General features: G+C 47.3%; 1 long non-coding RNA gene across 3 annotated transcripts; it reads right to left on the reverse strand.

The window, feature by feature from the left end:
- Window positions 1-290: 290 nt before the first annotated feature.
- LOC130248550 (uncharacterized) lies at window positions 291-8,865 on the reverse strand. 3 transcript variants are annotated; one of them, XR_008839649.1, is made up of 6 exons: window positions 8,575-8,865; window positions 3,880-5,499; window positions 3,344-3,452; window positions 2,015-2,083; window positions 801-1,890; window positions 291-634 (listed from the first exon to the last, which is right to left on the reverse strand). It is a non-coding gene; the product is annotated as an uncharacterized LOC130248550 (long non-coding RNA). The 3 variants fall into 3 exon arrangements; XR_008839647.1 differs by having other exon boundaries at window positions 2,015-3,452; XR_008839648.1 differs by lacking the exon at window positions 8,575-8,865 and adding an exon at window positions 6,014-6,109 and having other exon boundaries at window positions 2,015-3,452.
- Window positions 8,866-11,581: the final 2,716 nt, after the last annotated feature.

The raw sequence follows: 11,581 nt of genomic DNA on the forward strand, positions 1-11,581 counted from the left end.
ATAAAGGAAGAGTAAATGATATCTTCAAGAAATACCAGATTCTCGAACCAAACCCTGACCTATTTAGAAAGTGACAAAGGTTCTGACCTGCAGGACGTTGTTTGTGGATATTTCAATAGTCTTTAGTTTTCCAACACACCTCAGTATTTCAGCAACTCAAATTGGGGCCATAGACACATCAGTCTTCTAAAAAGCTGATGTAAAACTTATGAGGGGCAAGAAACACCAGTAAGGCAACAAATTATGATTTCAGAGTTTCAGGAAATAATACATAGCAAGAGGCTCTGTCATTAAAAATATTGTTTCCCTTTATTCCTTAATGACACACTCAGGAAGTTGCTTTCTAATGGTAGGCCCTGCAAACTCATTCAGAATCAATCACAGATAATGTGAGGACTACCAAGAGAACTGTCCCAGTTGGAGTTGTTGTTCTGTGTTTGTGCAACAAAATTCTGTGTTTGTTAGTATATGTAGCCACTCTGGAGTCTGAAAACACAATTCCTTCCTCCTTAGTTGGGTGTTTCTTACACTGTCACAGGGTCAGTCTTATCTGGAAGCTGCAGTCACCAGCTGGAGTGATGTCTTTATCCAAACTGGCCATAAAAATGCACGGGTGTTGTGTATCAGGAAGTGTCTTGCAAACAACAAATGCAATGAACACTGAACTCTTGTGTTTGGCAAGGCACACAGGAGGGAATAGGGTGGGTATTCCTGGGAGAGATGGGGTGAGGCTGCCTGGTGTGGGGAGGAGACCTGGCCAGGCTCAGGGCAACTCCAGGGTTGGGTGAGGAAGTTTTCACTTGACATAGAAGAAAGCAACCCATCCGTGAGAGTGCAAAGAATGAGGAAGCTGGCTGGTCTCTGCACCCTGTGGGGACCTGCCTTTCACTGGCCTTGATTGTGGAAAAAGAAATGTTTGTTTGTTTGCTTGTTTGTTTGTTTGTTTGTTTGTTTTCAAGAGAGAAGTTGTGATCTTAAGCATGCAAAGTAACGCTCGCTATTTAATAAGCACTTTGCCTACTGCCACAAGCAATGTCATTTTGCCACTGTGATTTATTTCAGAGCAAGGTGTGTTAGTGATTCAGTCTGCTGCACCTTAACCAGGTGGGGAATACCAACTTCATCTGTGGCCAAAAAAGTGGCATAATGCAGCTCCACCTCCCTCAGTCTGACCTGCTGTCAGCTTTTCTCTTTCCAAGCTTTCTTTCAAACAACACTAGACTATATTTGAATGTAACACAACAAAAATTCAGGAAAGCTGAGGACCACACACTGTAACAATTACAAAACCCCTTTTAATAAGTATTTTTTCCTGAACCTTGGAGAGCTTTTCTGTGACAATCTTACTAAACACAATTCAGAAACAAAAAATGCAATACCTACCTTCAATGTAAATACTTAAGTGAAGCAAGTTTAAAGGCTAATCCCAGAAAAAACTTCAGAAGCAAGCTCATTATTCACAGCTACACAATGATATCAGAAGACACCTGAGGCTGTAGCACTCTCCATTCTTGTTTCCCAACCAGCAAGACACACCAATGTGAAATACAGTGTGCAGACTGCCTTCTAAGAGGCAACATAGGTTCATATGCTTGGCCTCTGGCTGAGCTCTGACTGCCAAAAACAGGCAAGGCAGTAATGACAGAGGGCTGGGGAGGGCTGAAGAGCCAGCTCTAGAACAGCTGGTACCTCTGGAAATCCAAAGGCTGGAGAAAAAGGCTGGAGATGGTGAAGAACAACCAGTGGAAGGGCAGTGAGAATTAAGAAGATGGGAACAATGAAGCTTGTTTTAGGAAAGGAGAGTGATCAGTGCCACAGACCACGACTCCCTGCTCACTCACTGATGTACAGACACTCTCTCACTCCCCCATGCCCCATCTTGTACCCAGCCTATCATCCCCTCAGCTGAGCAAGCCAGTTAGTCCTTCAAGCCAGTACTGAACATAATCTTTCCACCCTAAAATCCACCAAAACGTGCTCTGTCCCATCAAGCCCACCCTCTAAAAAATACAACTTACAGCTTGTACACAGAGCAAGTACCACTGCCTGCCACCATCTCCGTGCCTGGATTCCAGCAGAAACACTGTTAGAAACAAGGTAATGTGGGCAGGGGCTGGCAGGGGTGAGTGGATCTGGCACTCAGAGGTACAGGACTGTAAGTAATGAGCATTGGATCTTCAGACACGAAAGTCAGGGTTAGAGGTTGGGACACCAAGGACTAGAGAGCACCTCCTCTTTACTTGCTCTTCAGGGCAGGCCTGAGTGCTGGTAGTCAGTAAGGCACAATGCTTCTGCTTGTGACTGAAGGAATGCTGGCTGATAGTTTATCCTTAAGGCTAGAATCAGGCTGTGGGATAAAAGGGCTTAAAGTATAGGATTCTTCTTGAATAATGTGAGTATTGGGGAGAAATTGTAAGGCCTGCTACCTGTTTCTTATCATTATGAGATAAACCTGCAGAGGCACTTGAATCAACCACATCAAGTGGCTTCCAATGAAGCCTGTAGGGATGATGGACGTGCTCAGGCTTAAGTTTAGGGTGATGTATTGCCATGGGTGGACAGTGGAAGGCAGAGAAAATGCCAGAAATAGGAAGAAGATCTTAGGACTGAAGAACTAGAATGATAGGAAGATCATACTGTTGCCTAGTACTGTAATACATGCTTGTGCATATATGGGTCAGGTACAGCTCACTGTTGTATGGGCCAGTGTGGAGTCAGGATCTTAGTGGGGTTTGGGTCATGGTGCTAAGCACAGGTCACATTGGGCCATTGCTAGGGACTCAGTGTGGGAATTCTGCTGTGGTTGAAGTCAGCAATCAAATTTCATTCTGCACACTCTACAGAATGAATCTACAGGCACATCATCTTCACAGACAACCTTTGCTGTGCAACATCCTTCATCCACTAGTGTGTTATTCTCTAGCCATTCACAGACCTCCAGCAAGGTCTACAGGGCTGAGGGCTGCTATCAGCAGGGAAAAGTGATTTATTGGTAGCTCTAGAATGCTGGCTTATGACTACAGGTGAGGGTCTTAGCAAGAAGCTTTTTCTTATCAAAGACATAACAACCAGCACACTGCACATTAGTAGAGAAGAGGGTATGGGAGAAGAAGGCACTCACTGTTGCACAATAAAAGCATCCAAAGCCCATGCCTGGCTTTGTGCATCTCTCAGACCACATGCCATACACTGTACATGGCATAAAGGGAAGATAAAGAAGGGACAGCAGGGCAGGGAGGTTGCCAGAAGGGAGAAAGGGGAGTTTTCTGGTAGTTCTGGCTGAACCACATACAGGTACCCACAAATATGCCTACTTGTCTTTTGGGAGGAGGGGAGAACTCACAACCATCAGCCACAAGGATGGTGGCTGTCACCCAGCAGGACAGGGACAGCCAAATAAACACCAGAGATGATATCCAGCAGACAAAGAGATGGCCCAGCTGCAACTCAGGCTAGGGAGAATCAGAAAAAAAAAAAAAAAAATCAGAAATTGTTAGCCATGAAAAAAATCAGATAAACTGTTGGGAAAACACAAGGGTAGAGGGACTTTCCCCATGTTTGGTCATTCCTTCAGTGTATTTATATACATTTTTGGCAAAACATTCATTTTTAAAATCACTTATTTTCACATCAATAGGCTTAAGGCTGCCGAAAAGCAAAGCTTTGGACTGAAAAAGTGTTCCAGTTCTCCATGGGAAACTGTCTGAAATATACCCAGAATTGGCAGTATGATCTTTGCATCTGCAGAGAAAATACTGAGTCATGTTGTCAGCCCACACACATTTAACAAAAATAAAAGCAGACCAACGATTCAAAATTCTCCCACTCATCATTTAAAGAAAACAGAAGTCATTCAGTCATGCCTCATGCTTCAGAGACCTTTAGAAAACACCCAGTGCAGGGAACATTCGCCCACGTCGTGCCCACGCAGCGTTTCAAACCGGCGATGTCATTTGCAACTCGTTCACTCACAGGTCTGGGCACTGTTTGCTTCAACATCGCCAGAGGAAGTCGCCGAGACTTAAAAGGTTTCTGCTGAAAACGTGACACGATAGCTGGAGCCTCAGCCCTTGAGAGAGCAACGCTGAGATGATGTAAGACAGCACGCCTGGCTTGAATCCCTGGAGGAGGCAGGAAAGTGCCGTGCGCTTCACAGAAACACAAACTTTAGCTTAGTTTGAATAAGCGACTACTGTGCTCCTCCTTCAGGGGTTAATCTTGTGCTGAAGCATTGGCTCTCCAGTGCTGAGCTCCCCAGTCATTCATTCAAAAGGGAGGCGTTTGCACAAACATCAAGATTAGGGGAATTACCTAGGAAGTCCTCCTCCTTTTAACCCTTCCCACATAGTCCTCTAGCAAGGAAAAGCTAACCCAGCTGCTGGCACCATCTCTTCCTCCTTCACTTCTAAAAGCTGCTTGAAGTATTAGCAGCTGAACCTGGATGAGTGGCAGCCAGCCCAGCTCATGACGGAGGGGGAGACGTCACCACACAGAGCAGACACAGATGGAGTTACACAATCTCTGTGGTGTTGAAAGCGGTGCTGGAAACTTGTCAGGAGCCCAAAGGCCAGAGCTAATTTGTATTTCCTATTGCACAGCATGATTTTAATCAGAGCGAAAAGCACCCAGTTGTGTTTTATGTAGCGAGTGTTATATGCAGAGACAAGTTAACAGAGCAGCTAGGAGCAGGACATGCTCTGAGGATGGCACAGAGGAACAGTAGATGGGGAATATGCCCAATTTATCAGCATTTCCTTTATTCTTCAGGATGGCCATGGGCTATGAAGCAAGAGAATAAGAGGCAACTTTTCATCACAATTCTGTGATTGCCCAATTCTCTTTTCATGAAAAAAAACAGTAAAAAAGACACCTGCAAAAACCTTAAAGACAAGCATTTTAAAAAACCCCTTTCCAAAAGTTCTAGATGTGTCACCAAGTAAAAATACAGCATTCAGGAAACCCATCTCACTTGCAGCCAGTATTTGACAGCAGTCAAGTCTAGGTGATCTCTAACAGAAGCTGCTTTGGCTTCAGCTGCAGATAAGCGTGTGCGAGTTCCTTGTTACAATTAAATTTCTGCCTCGTTGAGAGCAGCCAGCACAAAGGACTGGCACAGCCCCCAAGCACCACTGTTCCCAGAACAGGCTCACCTCCAGCACCCCCTTTCCATGCTGTCATGGCTGGAGAGCAGGAGCCAGGAGCCATTTGGTCACCTTGCCCCAGCTGGGCTCACAGCCACGCTCCCTCCCCAGCACTGGGATGTACCTTTGTGTGCTGCCAGCGTGTGCCAGAGAGGGAATGGGCCACCAGGTTAATAGGACAGTAAATACACCTTGACGTTTTTTGATTGGTTTGCTTTGTACTCCCAATAGATTTACTGGAAATTCAAAGGTGGGGTTTGCTGCTCATTGGAGAAAATCCTTCATTTCAGCCTTCCTCTCTTTACCCACTGGGAATAAACGCTCCTTTCCCCCTCAATTCAGCTTTATTCCTTGACAGCTGAGAAAAAGAAAGAAAGGGGAAAAAAGGAAATCAGACCTTGGACGTTTATTTTGCTCTGGAAAGCCAATGTCTAGTTCAGAGTAGGATAAACTGCATGTCAGGGATATAAAAGGAAGCCTGTCAGACAAGCTTATCTGTAGCTTCCTATATTCAGTCGGATAAACCCTATCCCCGGAGCATTTTCCCCACCAGCTAGGCCCTTTCTATTGTAGCCCCTGAAACCAGCACCCTCCTGCTCTCACTCCTCCTCCACATGCTCCTTTACTCCTCTCCTCCAGACACATTTGTCCCCCCAACTCAAACAGCTCCCCAAGGAGCTCAGGCACCACCTATGTTCAGGGATGGGGAAAAGAGAAGAGCCAGCTGAATATGCAAACAATCCTATTTGCACCCCAGCACGTACAATCCAGCCCTTTGCCAGCATGATGGAGTGCACTCTGTCCAGTTTGTTTTCCTCTCTGAGATTATCACCCACACCCTTCCCGCACATGAGCTTTATCAAACGCTGTACCTGAATCAGCCTTTTCAAGAGACAGGCAGCCTGGTTAATACCTGTGCACCAGCTGCCAATTTGCTTTGTTTCAAAACTGGAGGCAATCATAGAAAGGGATGTGACATCTTTAAAAAAAAAAAAAAAAAAAAGAAAAAAAAAGGAAAAAGGTCGTGTAAGTGCTGGATGGACACCTTGCACTCCGAGGTGTTCGTGGTGCGGGACAGACGGACACGCCGGGCAGGAAGGACGGCGCAGCAAAGGTGCCAAGCGCTGTCGGGGCCGTGGAGCAGCACCGGCAGGGAGGCCCCAGGCCTGGCAGACAATAGCTGTCTCCCTGCCGGCCGCATCCCACGGAGGAGCCTCATGAATCAAGGCGAACATCCAGCGACAGGCGGGATGAAATGCATTAATATGCGGGCGCCGGCAGCCCCCTGCCTGCGCGGCGCTCACCTGCCTGTCTCAGCCCCGTGAGGCGGCGAGCGAACAAAGGAGCGGCGCGGGGCGGCCGGCAGCGCCTGCCCCCGCCATGGAGCCGGGCCGCGCCTGCACACAAAGCGGCCCGCCCGCCGCCATGGGTGTGAGGGCAGCTCCGCTCGCCCCATTGTCTGCGCTCCTTTGTGCTCCTCCAGCCCCGCTCACAACCGCACGGGCAGGGATGGTGGCAGCGGGACAGACACGGCTTTGTTGAAGGGGAGCCCTCGAATGGGGAAAGGCGCTGCCCTTCGTGCCCGTCTGGGGACTGCGCTGCTCTGCCCCTCAGGGCAGGCGGGGAGCAGGGGGTGCCCACAGACGGACGGGGCGAGGGTGTTTGTCCCCCAGCACCTTTTTGTCCCTCCTGTGAAGCCTTTGGGAGGTGGGGAATGCTCACCAGTTCCTGCAGAAGGGAGTGTGAGGGCTGCCCTAACCCCCTGGAGGGGACAATGAGGAGCAGACCTGGCAGCACGGACCACCCACCACACCACCTGTATCCCCCAGCCTTAGGAGCAGCACAGACACCTCTGCCAAAGCTCCACTGCTTTGTCACACAGCAACTGTGGCTGCAGCATTGCAGCCCCCCAAGTCCTGCAGGATGCGGGTTGCCTTGTCTCAGGGCAGAGCTGCCATTACCAAGCGCTCCGAGGGGTCAGTCTCCATCTGCAGCACACTGGGAGCTCTCCTCCTGCTGGAATGACCAGGACAGGGAAAAAGGGAAAGCCAGGTCCCTCCAGTGCAGGGAGCAGGGTGTCCCCACGGTGCCCAAAGGACAAAACGCTCCCTGGTCCCACAGCAGCTGTGGCACATGGATCAGCTCCAGCCCCATGGAGCTATGGCTCACCTGGACTCAGCACTCTCTCCTCTCGCTCCTCTCACACAACCAAATCTCAGCCATGCACAGAAATACCTGCAATGATCTGGGTGTCACTTGAACAATATGGCAAATGGAACATAAGGAAAGATAGAGAGAAAAGGTCTAAATCTGAGGGAAAAGCTTGTTAGGACAGCACCTAACAGCACAAAGGAGCTCAGCACATTCCTGCTCTGATGTTGGGACAGCAGTGCTGAGAGCTCTGGCACTGAGAACAGGGTCCAGGAACAAGAACCAAGACACTGCTGCTAGTGGAGCCTGAGGGTATCCACAAGAGACAGGGAAGGTGAGGAGGCAACATACAACTAAAAAGCCCATTTCTCAGTCTTATTCTGGGAAAACAGTTTCTGACAATTTCTGGTTCTGAGAGTGCCATTAAAGAGGAAGACTCTACCCAAAGTGCAGTTTCTCTTCCTATTTTTTCATTATATTTGGTATGTTTAAAATAAATTCTAAATAAATTTTTGCAAAAAGTTTCTATAGCTACCAACAGGGAGGTCTCTAGACAAGCTTTGTTCAGGAATACATTTTTCCTAAAGAAAACTCCTACTTAAAAAAAAAAATGCAGAAACATTGAATCTAAACAGCATCACTTCCATCTTTGAGTTTTCCTGCTTCACAGTGAAGCCTCAGCTTGTAAACTGTAATTGTGCTTTATAAGCAGGAATCATACTGAGTTTGATGGACAAGAGATTCTCAGCAACATCTAAGCTGCAGAAGTGAGCCAAAGCCACCAAATAAGAAGACTGTGAGTGCAGATAAAGCAAAAAGCTAGATAGAAGCTAAAGGCCTTCATCTTCAAAAAGTCAGAGAAATGGGAAAGACTGGGGGGAAAAGGAAATACCTGGGAAAAAAAGGGGAAAGACCTGCTGGGCAGCAGGTTGGTGGCAGAGCTCCTGGCCTCTCTCCATGCCTCCTCCATGACCCCTCGCTGTTTCCCCAGGCAAAAAGGGACACAGCAGCTCTTTCCCCAGGCCAGCACCAAGCTGGTGTTTCTGCACAGTGGCATTTCAGCAGCTGGAGAAACTGGCTGCATCAGCCCAGAGCTGAACTAATACAAGAGTGATTTTGAAAACCAAGCTCGGAGGGGCTGCCTGAATTAATGAAGCTGATGGGATGGGGTTGAGGTGTAACAAGGTGCCTCTTACTGAAAAGCAGAGAACTGCCCCCAGGCTGCCTTTGGCTCCTGCAAAGCATCCAGATCAGTTTGTAACTTATTAACACCAACACTCACAGGATCAAAGTTCAGCAGGTGTTTAGTTGCTCTTCTGGAACAGCAGACTTGAAAAGCATATTGTGCAGGTTTCCTAGGAGTGAGAGAGACATACAGAGAAAGCATCCACTGCCCATCTGCTCAGAGACAGCCACTGCACCACTTTGGGTCAGGAGACAGGCTTCCTTCATCACCTCATGCCTGAAGAGCTAGCTCTGCTCAACTCCTGAGCCCCTCTCCATCAAGGTCCTTCCTCTTCTTGTGACAAAACAGTTTTGCATCCAAGTGATGCTCAAAAGGGTCCCCAGCTTTAGGAGGAAATCCTCTGTCAAGAAGATTACACTGCACATTTTAAGTGTCTCCCCTGCAGCTGGAATTGTACCTTAATCTAATTACACCTCCAGTGTCCCAACTGAAAGTGTTCAATATATGATGTAGATTGGAAAATTAACCACAGGACAAGCAGAGATGGGTAGTGAGTCAGTGTAGCAGCACAGAGTCAGAGGAGAGCAATAGGGCTGTATCTCCCAGCCCTGGGAGTTGTGTGCAGGGGAACTGCTGTGGTTCCCTAGACCAGCCTCTTGCCAGGCCATTACGACCACACAAGTCAGCTCACCTCCAAAAAAAGGCAAATTTCCCAGGGCTGGTTTTCTATCTGCTGCTCATGAGAGAGAAAAGTGACCCTGGCAGATGTGGAACATGAGGGTACACGCAGAGGACCTGCAAGAAGGACACAAAGGAAAGGAAGGTGAGAGCTCATTGCTGATCAAAGCTGAGAGGAAAGCACTGGATGGGGCTGAGTGCAGTCTTTCAAAAGATATCACTGGGCAGGATGGTGCTAAAAACAAAATCAAATCAAGAGTTTCTGAGCAGGTGGCATGCTTTGAATCCTGCCTGGGCTCGGATCAGCACTCCTTACCCTGGCTTATGTCTGTTGCAGTGATCAAGTTACACAGCAATTATAAGTCCCTCCCAAAGATCCTCTGCTACCCTCAGCTTCCTTGCAGACTCACAAGTTAAAGCTCCAAACAGGTTCCATTTGCTGGGCAGCTACTGCCCAAACCAGTGTGGGTAGCAGCATGGAGCCTGATTGTCAGCACACAAGGCTACATGGAATTGCAGGATGATGCACAGGTGTGCTTGCTTGCTTATCCAAACCTGCAGATGTCCAGAGAGCATACAGTTCTGTTGCTTAAAGGGGGTTTATGACCATACTTTATAATGAACGGTATCTATAGATTATTCTTTGTAAATATCTGTGCTCTGTGAAGGTCAGAGTTACAAATACCCAAACAAAGTTCCTGGAAGTGTTCTTCATCAACAATCAATGATTTATCAACCACTTCTGGCATCAGTTGAGAACATTCTGCTATTGCTTATTGTGACCCATGAGGAGCCAATATTTCAGCCCTATCAGAAGTGAGATGTTCACTGCTGTTTGCATGGTACCAGTGCCTAGTGCCAAACCTGCAAAGACACATCACCTGCCATCTCTAATCAAAGGCAGGGTCTGGTGGGAAGGAAGTTCAGAGATGATTCCTTTCTGTGTGCTATTACAAGGCATCACTAAACACTCACCACACTTACAAATGGACGTTTTGTCTGCTGAGAGAAATCATCCCTTCTCCTTCATGTTTACAGAAGCAAATCTATTGGAGAAAGGAATAAGTTCCACTTCTGCAGCCACTTACCAGAAGAAATGATGCATTTTGGCCATCAGGATCATCTGTTTTCCTTGCAAAGATGTATTAACAAGGTCCTTGCTTCTCTAAGGGAGAGGGAAGAGAAACCTTGACCACAAAGAGGAACTCAGTCTCTGGGAAACAGGCAAAGAGGATGCTGTTAAACATTTCAGGAAACACTAGGGGAAAGATGGGGGCAGCCAGAAGTTTTGAAAGTTTTGATTTCCCCAAGAAAATAAACTGCCTAATCTAACTAGAGGAGAAATAGCTGGTGAGCCCTCTCTCCTGGAGAAGTTTTTCCTATGGTACCCAATACTGTAAAGGGCTGCAGAGGAGGGACCACTCTTCACTGGATTAATTTACAAGGTAAAAGTGTCTCTTTTTCCCCAGGGAGAGTTAAACTAGACTCATGCCCTTGATGAAGAGTTTTTGAAACCCTCCTGCTTGCACAAGGAGCACAGGAGCTCCTACCACTGGAGCACAGGCATTGCTTAGCCCAGGACCACCCCAGAACTGCCTGAGAGACATCTTTGTGGGGGGAAGTTAAATGCTTCAGATTCCCTTTTCAACCAGGCTACTTATGCTTTGGATCTGTTTTTGTTAAAGCCTTCTTATTTTAATTAAGAAAGTACTTGTTGAAAAAGCAATACCCTGCCCCTTTGGTTACCATTAACATGTGTCTGCTGAGACAACCCTTTGAGATGCAGCAAGGCTGAGCTCAGTAGTTCTCAAGGAGTTATAAAAACCTTTTAAATGTAGCCTGGGAGAATGACTGTACTCTCAGCACACTGAGGATACAAAACAACCCTGATAAATTCAGCTTTTGGGTCAACAGCAGCCTCATGATGCACAGGAGTGCAAAGCTCTGCCCTGGGGAGGAGTAACAACAGGCATCCACATGGGCTGGGAACAGACTGGCCAAGTAATTGCCCATGGAAAAGGGAGCTGGGAGTTACAGGCTTGCCAAGCAGTGTATGAGTTAGCAGTGTGCTCTTTGCAAACCCAAACTCACAGCAGGCAGTGTCAGGGGCAGCGTGGCCAGCAGCCCGTGGGGAGAGCATAATTCAACCCTGCTAAGGCTGCATCTGGAACAGAGCTGGAAGAGCAGGCTTCATGAATGGTATGAATCCCAGTATAAAGTTAATAGAATTCCTAGAATATCTGTTCATTTTTTTAATTAAAGAAAAAAAATAAGGAAAAATGCGTTGTTACTATTTCCTCACAGTTCCCATGTCTTTGTAAGTGGCCCTATATCACCAAGTTTGGGATGTGTATCTGAGAAAGAAAGGTTTCCTTTCAGAGGAGAGTTTCCTGTAGGAAGAAGAGCTGAGAAAGGCTACTAAGCT

This window comes from Oenanthe melanoleuca, chromosome 1A (assembly GCF_029582105.1).
Source record: "Oenanthe melanoleuca isolate GR-GAL-2019-014 chromosome 1A, OMel1.0, whole genome shotgun sequence".
Classification (NCBI taxonomy): Eukaryota; Metazoa; Chordata; class Aves; order Passeriformes; family Muscicapidae; genus Oenanthe; species Oenanthe melanoleuca.